At 46.7% G+C, this 7,467-nt stretch overlaps 4 non-coding genes across 4 annotated transcripts; 2 read left to right on the top strand and 2 right to left on the bottom strand.

The window, feature by feature from the left end:
* The first annotated feature begins 713 nt into the window (after window positions 1–713).
* LOC140285703 (U5 spliceosomal RNA) lies at window positions 714–827 on the top strand. Its single transcript, XR_011910683.1, has one exon. It is a non-coding gene; the product is annotated as a U5 spliceosomal RNA (small nuclear RNA).
* A 308-nt stretch (window positions 828–1,135) lies between these two features.
* Window positions 1,136–1,319, top strand: LOC140285674 (U2 spliceosomal RNA). Its single transcript, XR_011910658.1, has one exon. It is a non-coding gene; the product is annotated as a U2 spliceosomal RNA (small nuclear RNA).
* A 4,556-nt stretch (window positions 1,320–5,875) lies between these two features.
* LOC140285677 (U2 spliceosomal RNA) lies at window positions 5,876–6,060 on the bottom strand. Its single transcript, XR_011910661.1, has one exon. It is a non-coding gene; the product is annotated as a U2 spliceosomal RNA (small nuclear RNA).
* A 308-nt stretch (window positions 6,061–6,368) lies between these two features.
* LOC140285701 (U5 spliceosomal RNA) lies at window positions 6,369–6,482 on the bottom strand. Its single transcript, XR_011910682.1, has one exon. It is a non-coding gene; the product is annotated as a U5 spliceosomal RNA (small nuclear RNA).
* Window positions 6,483–7,467: the final 985 nt, after the last annotated feature.

Here is a 7,467-nt window from a genome sequence, read left to right as displayed (position 1 = left end):
ACATACAAGAACACATACCCCAGCCGGCATTGCTCCCTGCCTATTTTCCTACAGCTCACTATGTGTGCGCACACCTTTATTCACAAACTCTTCAACTTATACTCTTTTACCAAAGCTGCTACAGCTCGATTGGCCGAATACCCTTAGATCCTATTTCGGTGAATTTGACATCTGCCTTACATGTAACAGATTAGCGGTTTAGCAGTTTTAATTTAGTTTGAGTGAAGGAATTCATTTTATAGCAAAATCCGAAATCGTGAAGAACTCATGAAAGTAAGCTTATTCTCGGATTCCTGAAACTTTAGATTTGCTCTTTCTTTTTCTGCAAAGTACAACATTGTTTTTTTTTTGTTTAAATCTTTCTAGACATGGTAAATATGAAGGACAAAGCAGTTTTAACATAGTTTGAGTGAAGGAATTCATTTTATAGATAAAATCCCAAGATCTTGCTGAGAAAAGAGAGTGAATGCGAAGTAGACTTTAACACGGCTCTGGGAGCGAGCCGAGTGTGGGCTAACCGGGAGAATTGCTTGAAAGAAACGCGACACCGAATGAGAGGTCAGAACAAAGCCTCAATACGGTGTTCCCGTGGTGTTTTTGTTGCTGCCTTGTCGATTGCACAGGGTCAAGCGTTTCAACCAAGCAACGCTCACCATGGGGAAGGTGGCTATGGCAACTAGCCTGATGCCCTGCTCCCGCAGTGACGGATAATCGTACTCTGGTTTCTCTTCATAACATACAAGTCTTTCGCCTTTTACTAAAGACTTTCGTGGAGAGCAGCACTAATGAGTTGTTTCTATTTTTGGCAGGCTTTACCTTTGCGGGTGAAGCCCTTTCTGTCTGTGCAAAAGAAATCTTGTTACTGTGCAGAGTGACTTCTCTGAGTAGAGTCGCCTTACTTGTTGCGATTGTGCCGATGTTCGAAGCTGGAGTGCAAAGTTGTTGCTTGAATGGTGCTTGCTGGAGCATGCGGGAGTGCAAAGTTATACCATTTAAAAGGGCTGAAGAGTGCTCAGTGCAGCGGGTGGGCGGAGGTGCAACGTGACACTCTGGCCACCTATGGCCATAAAAAGAACACTGCTACAAGTGTGCATTGTGCCAGCAAGGGCCCTCGGACCTGAAACAGTGGACAGTTATCGCTTCTCGGCCTTTTGGCTAAGATCAAGTGTAGTATCTGTTCTTATCAGTTTAATATGTCCTCTATACGAGGACTACATATTAAATGGATTTTTAAGAATAGGAGTTGAAAAAGAAGCTTGCTCCGTTCACTCCAAGCATTGACCCAGTACTGCAGTGCCGCTGGGAACGGTGCGCTCTTCTCTGCTCTTGTGAAAAAGCAAACAGCGGTGCAGGATGCAAGTTTCAGGGAGCCCAAGATGAAACTTTCTTTTAATCTGCTGAGAAAAGAGAGTGAATGCGAAGTAGACTTTAACACAGCTCTGGGAGCGAGCCGAGTGCGGGCTAACCGGGAGAATTGCTTGAAAGAAACGCCATACCAAATGAGCGGTCAGAACAAAGCCTCAATACGGTGTTCCCGTTGTGTTTTTGTTGCTGCCGCTGTTTTTTTTTTCACAAGAGCGCACCTGTTGAGGGGGGGCCTGGGGGGGCCTGGGTGATGGTGGGTCTCAGGCCCGGGCTGCTGCGACTGGTGTGACCGGGTGGTTTGTTTGTTGGTTTTTTGTTGTTGTTTGTTTGTTTTTTGTAGAGGTCCTCCGGAGTGGGGTTGGGTTGAGTGGGGTGGGGCGGGATGGGTACCTTCTGGGGGTACAGTAGCTCCCAGAATATGGTCGCTGCAGGCCCCTGGCCTGGTGGACATCAGGCCCTCCTGTCCTGTGTTGGCTCCCTGGTAGCGGGGATGCCTATTGCAGCCAGTCCCTGGCTGCCCCCAGTGTATATCCCCATACCCCTCTCCCTTCTGGCTCCTGTACACAGCACACACTCACACATGAAGGGTTTTGGGGGCGTGTGTGTTCGGTGGGGTGTAGTGGACTCTGCAGTAGTTGCCCTCTGCAGTTCCCACCCCTGTTTTAATTACACCTTAGACATTACTACTTATCAAACACACTCACACACACACATTAGGTCTTGGGGGGTGGTTACACTGAGTGGCATCTGGTGGGCGGGGCTCTTTGGGTATGTAGGCTGCCCAGAGGGCCACGCTCCCAGTTCTACAAATTTGGCTGCCCCTCAATTTTAATTGCTCACTATTAGAAAATATTGAAGAGCCAGAAGGGTGAGGGGAGGGGTCTTCTTCGCACACCCCTGCTTCCTGGTTGCTGCTCGGGGCGGGAGGGGCCAGGAGGATTAATTAATTGTTCTGCTGGTTTGGGGTCTGTGGTGGCTGGGGGGCTGCTGGCCCCCTGGTGTGCCCGCTGCACTACACCCCAGCGGAGTCGAGGGAGGGAGGACGTGTAGATGTATGGGACATGAAAGTGTGTGTGGTAATGATTGGGCCTGGATCTTGGACTTGCTGTCGCCTGGCCTGCCTGTGCTTCTCCCGATGGGGGGGGCGGCGTGGCCTCTCTCCGCTGCTCGCGACTTCACCCACCTGTGGGCACGTCTTGACTCCCAGGGCACTTGGCCAGGGGTGCTGGGGCAGGCACTGACCCACTGTGTGGCTGTCTGGGGCGCTTGGCCCTCCTGGGTATTGGGTGGGGCCTCTGCCGGGGGGTTTGGGGGCGCTCGGGCTCCTGGGGCCCGGATCCAGTGCACGGCCCATGTCTGGGCGGCTGGGGCCTGGCGACGTCGGTGGGCTGTTGCCCCTGGCTCCCGGAGGGCCTCTGCCCTATGCTTATGGGGGCTCTTTCCGGGGGCTTCCTCTGCAGTCTTCTGGGTGGATGCGTGGTTGCCCCTGTGGTGGGCTTCCTGGGTTCTGTGCTCTGTGGGGGAACCTTTTCTTAACTGCTTTTTTACAAACTTTGGTCGGACGTTCACACCTTCTTGCAGCCGAACACCTACACTTCCGGTTTTGATAGTGTATATTCGGGCATACGAACCTTTTCTTACCCGCTTTTTACAAACCATGGTCGGACTTTCACACCTTCTCTTAGCTGAACAACTCCGCTCCCTCTTTTGATTGTGTACAGTCGGGTATTTTAACCTTTTCTTACCCGCTTTTTACCAACTATGATCGGACATTCACACCGTCTTACAGCGGAACACCTCCGCTCCCTCTTTTGATGGTGTATGTTCGGGCATTCGAACCTTTTCTTACCCGCTTTTTACAAACCAGGGTCGGACTTTCACACCTTTTAGTAGCCGAACAACTCCGCTCCCGCTATTGATTGTGTACAGTCGGGTATTTTAACCTTTTCTTACCCGCTTTTTACCAACTATGGTCGGACATTCACACCGTCTTACAGCGGAACACCTCCTCTTCCGCTTATGATCATGTATGGTTTGATATTCGAAAATTTACTTTCTTGTTTTAAAGCAATTATTGATGGACATTCAAACCTTCTTTTTGATGGTGTATAGTCGGGCTTTCGAGCCTTTTCTTCCCGGTTTTTACAAACCATGGTCGGACTTTCACACCTTCTTGTAGCCGAACAACTCCACTCCTGCTATTGATTGTGTACAGTCGGGTATTTTAACCTTTTCTTACCCGCTTTTTACCAACTATGGTCGGACATTCACACCGTCTTACAGCGGAACACCTCCGCTCCCGCTTTTGATGGTGTATAGTCGGGCATTCGAACCTTTTCTTACCCGCTTTTTACAAACTATGGTGGGACATTCAAACCTTCTTGTATCCGAAAACCTCCGCTCTCTCTTTTGATCATACATTAACGGACATTCGCACCTTTTCTTACCCGCTTTTTACAAACCATGGTCGGACTTTCACACCTTCTTGTAGCCGAACACATCCGCTCCCGCTATTGATTGTGTACAGTCGGGTATTTTAACCTTTTCTTACCCGCCTTTTACCAACTATGGTCGGACATTCACACCTTCGTACAGCGGAACACCTCCGCTCCCTCTTTTGATGGTGTATGTTCGGGTATTCAAACCTTTTCTTACCCGCTTTTTCCAAACTATGGTCGGCTATTCACAGCTTCCTCTCCACCATACTTGTATGGTTGGATATTCACACCCACTTGCATCCGAAGACCTCTAATCCAAATTTTTTTGATAATTAGTCGGACATTCGCACCTTACCCGATTTTGGCAAACTATGGCCTTCTTGCAGCCAAACACCTCTGATCTCGCATTTGATGATGTAAGGTTTGGCATTCAGACCTTGCTTCACCTGCTTTTCACCAATATAGTCGGACATTCACACCTTCTTGCAGCCGAACACTTCCGCTCCACCTTTTAGTGTTCTATCACACCTTTTTTTCACCGCATTTTATACATTATGGTCGGAAATTTTCAACCACTCTCATCCGAAGACCTCTCCTCCCGCTTTTGTTAATATATTTGAACTTTAGTTCCGCTCCCTGTTTTGATCATATATGGTCTGGCAATACTACCTTTTCTTACCCGTTTGTGAGTAATTATGGCTGGACATTCACACCTACTTGCAGCCGAACACAACCCCTCTCGCTTTTGATGATGTATGGACCGGCATTTTTACCTTTTCTAACACATTTTTCAGCAATTATGGTCGGAGATTCACACCTACTCACAGCCGAACAACTCCGCTCCCGCATTTGATGATGTATAGTCGGGCATTCTCACCCTTTCTCATCAGCTTTTTGCAAATTATGATCTGACATTCACACCTACTTGCAGTCGAAAAGCTCTGCTCCCGCTTTTGATTATGTTTGGTTGGATATTCGAACCTTTTCTTAACTGCTTTTTACATATTTTGGTTGGACGTTCACACCTTCTTGTAGCCGAACACTTCCACTCCTGCTTTTGATAATGTATGGTTGGGCATTCACACCTTTTTTTTGCCAATTTTTCAGGAATTATGGGTGGACATTCACACCTTGCAGCTGAACACCTCCTATCCCACTTATGATCATGTGCGGTTTGATTTTCGAAAAGTTTCTTTCATGTTTTCTAGCAATTATTGATGGACATTTAGACCTTCTTGCAGCTGAACACCACCTCTCCCGATTTTGATTATGTATGGACCGGCATTTTTACCTTTTCTAACACATTTCTAAATTGAGAAAGGAAATTATTTTAGAGGAAGCACTAGAGTTTAGATCCCACATTTGTTGATAGGCATTCATTTATTTCTTCACTTCTGATAAAAATGATAAGACTGACCTAAAGAATTGGAGGCCCATCACACTTTTAAACTTTGACTGTAAACTTTTTAGCAAGGTTTTAACGACACGGATGTCCTCTGTTTTAGAGGAGGTAATTCACCCAGACCAGGCTTGTGCCATCTCAGAGAGACAACTCACCGACAGCCTCGTACTGATTCGAGACATCATTGATTACGCTAGAGACAGAAACACCCGGCTTGTCATCTTAAATTTAGACTTTGAAAAAGCTTTTGATCGGGTCTCGCATCAATATCTCTTTCAGGTGTTGCAGCCATCGAATAGGGCCCGATTGTTCCTACTTGGTGAGATTTGCTTGGTTGAGACGCTTGCTCCCCCCCCTTGCTCCTCGGCTGACCAAGTAGGAACAATCGGGCCCTATTCGATGGCTGCCTTGTCTTTTACTCTGTGCAAAAGACAAGGCAGCCACAAACACCACGGGAACACCGTATTGAGGCTTTGTTCTGACCACTCATTCGGTGTCGCGTTTCTTTCAAGCAATTCTCCCGGTTAGCCCACACTCGGCTCGCTCCCAGAGCTGTGTTAAAGTCTACTTCGCATTCACTCTCTTTTCTCAGCAGATTAAAAGAAAGTTTCATCTTGGGCTCCCTGAAACTTCCATCCTGCACCGCTGTTTGCTTTTTCACAAGAGCAGAGAAGAGCGCACCGTTCCCAGCGGCACTGCAGTACTGGGTCGATGCTTGGAGTGAACGGAGCAAAGCTTCTTTTTCAACTCCTATTCTTAAAAATCCATTTAATATGTAGTCCTCGTATAGAGGACATATTAAACTGATAAGAACAGATACTACACTTGATCTTAGCCAAAAGGCCGAGAAGCGATAACTGTCCACTGTTTCAGGTCCGAGGGCCCTTGCTGGCACAATGCGCACTTGTAGCAGTGTTCTTTTTATGGCCATAGGTGGCCAGAGTGTCACGTTGCACCTCCGCCCACCCGCTGCACTGAGCACTCTTCAGCCCTTTTAAATGGTATAACTTTGCACTCCCGCATGCTCCAGCAAGCACCATTCAAGCAACAACTTTGCACTCCAGCTTCGAACATCGGCACAATCGCAACAAGTAAGGCGACTCTACTCAGAGAAGTCACTCTGCACAGTAACAAGATTTCTTTTGCACAGACAGAAAGGGCTTCACCCGCAAAGGTAAAGCCTGCCAAAAATAGAAACAACTCATTAGTGCTGCTCTCCACGAAAGTCTTTAGTAAAAGGCGAAAGACTTGTATGTTATGAAGAGAAACCAGAGTACGATTATCCGTCACTGCGGGAGCAGGGCATCAGGCTAGTTGCCATAGCCACCTTCCCGATGGTGAGCGTTGCTTTGTTGAAACGCTTGCCCCTGTGCAATCGACAAGGCAGCAACAAAAACACCACGGGAACACCGTATTGAGGCTTTGTTCTGACCGCTCATTCGGGTGTCGCATTTCTTTCAAGCAATTCTCCCGGTTAGCCCACACTCGGCTCGCTCCCAGAGCCGTGTTAAAGTCTACTTCGCATTCACTCTCTTTTCTCAGCAGACTCTTGGGATTTTATCTATAAAATGAATTCCTTCACTCAAACTATGTTAAAACTGCTTTGTCCTTCATATTTACCATGTCCAGAAAGATTTAAACAAAAAAAAACAACGTTGTACTTTGCAGTAAAAGAAAGAGCAAATCTAAAGTTTCAGGAATCCGAGAATAAGCTTACTTTCATGAGTTCTTCACGATTTCGGATTTTGCTATAAAATGAATTCCTTCACTCAAACTAAATTAAAACTGCTAAACCGCTAATCTGTTACATGTAAGGCAGATGTCAAATTCACCGAAATAGGATCTAAGGGTATTCGGCCAATCGAGCTGTAGCAGCTTTGGTAAAAGAGTATAAGTTGAAGAGTTTGTGAATAAAGGTGTGCGCACACATAGTGAGCTGTAGGAAAATAGGCAGGGAGCAATGCCGGCTGGGGTATATGTTCTTGTATGTTGTCTGACTGTTTGATTTGAATGTGTTGTGTAAGTGTCCTGTTGAATGTTACATGTTTGGGCTTTGACACTTCACTGTGGTTGTTAACTGTGTGGTGTGTCCTGAAATGTTATATGTTTGGGCTGTGTGACATGCTTAATGCTTGTCAGTAGCTACCCACTTATTCATATATAGCAACTGACAACATAAGAAGTCTGGACATACTTTGATAGTAGTTGTAGAAGTATCCTTATTGATAATAGATAAACTAATTCATAGTGATAGAACAGTAG

The sequence above is a fragment of the Leuresthes tenuis genome, unplaced genomic scaffold (genome assembly GCF_036924035.1).
Source record: "Leuresthes tenuis unplaced genomic scaffold, fLeuTen1.0.hap1 SCAF_50, whole genome shotgun sequence".
Classification (NCBI taxonomy): domain Eukaryota; kingdom Metazoa; phylum Chordata; class Actinopteri; order Atheriniformes; family Atherinopsidae; genus Leuresthes; species Leuresthes tenuis.
Note: the sequence above shows the minus strand (reverse complement) of the source record. Positions and strands in the feature narration are given on the sequence as shown.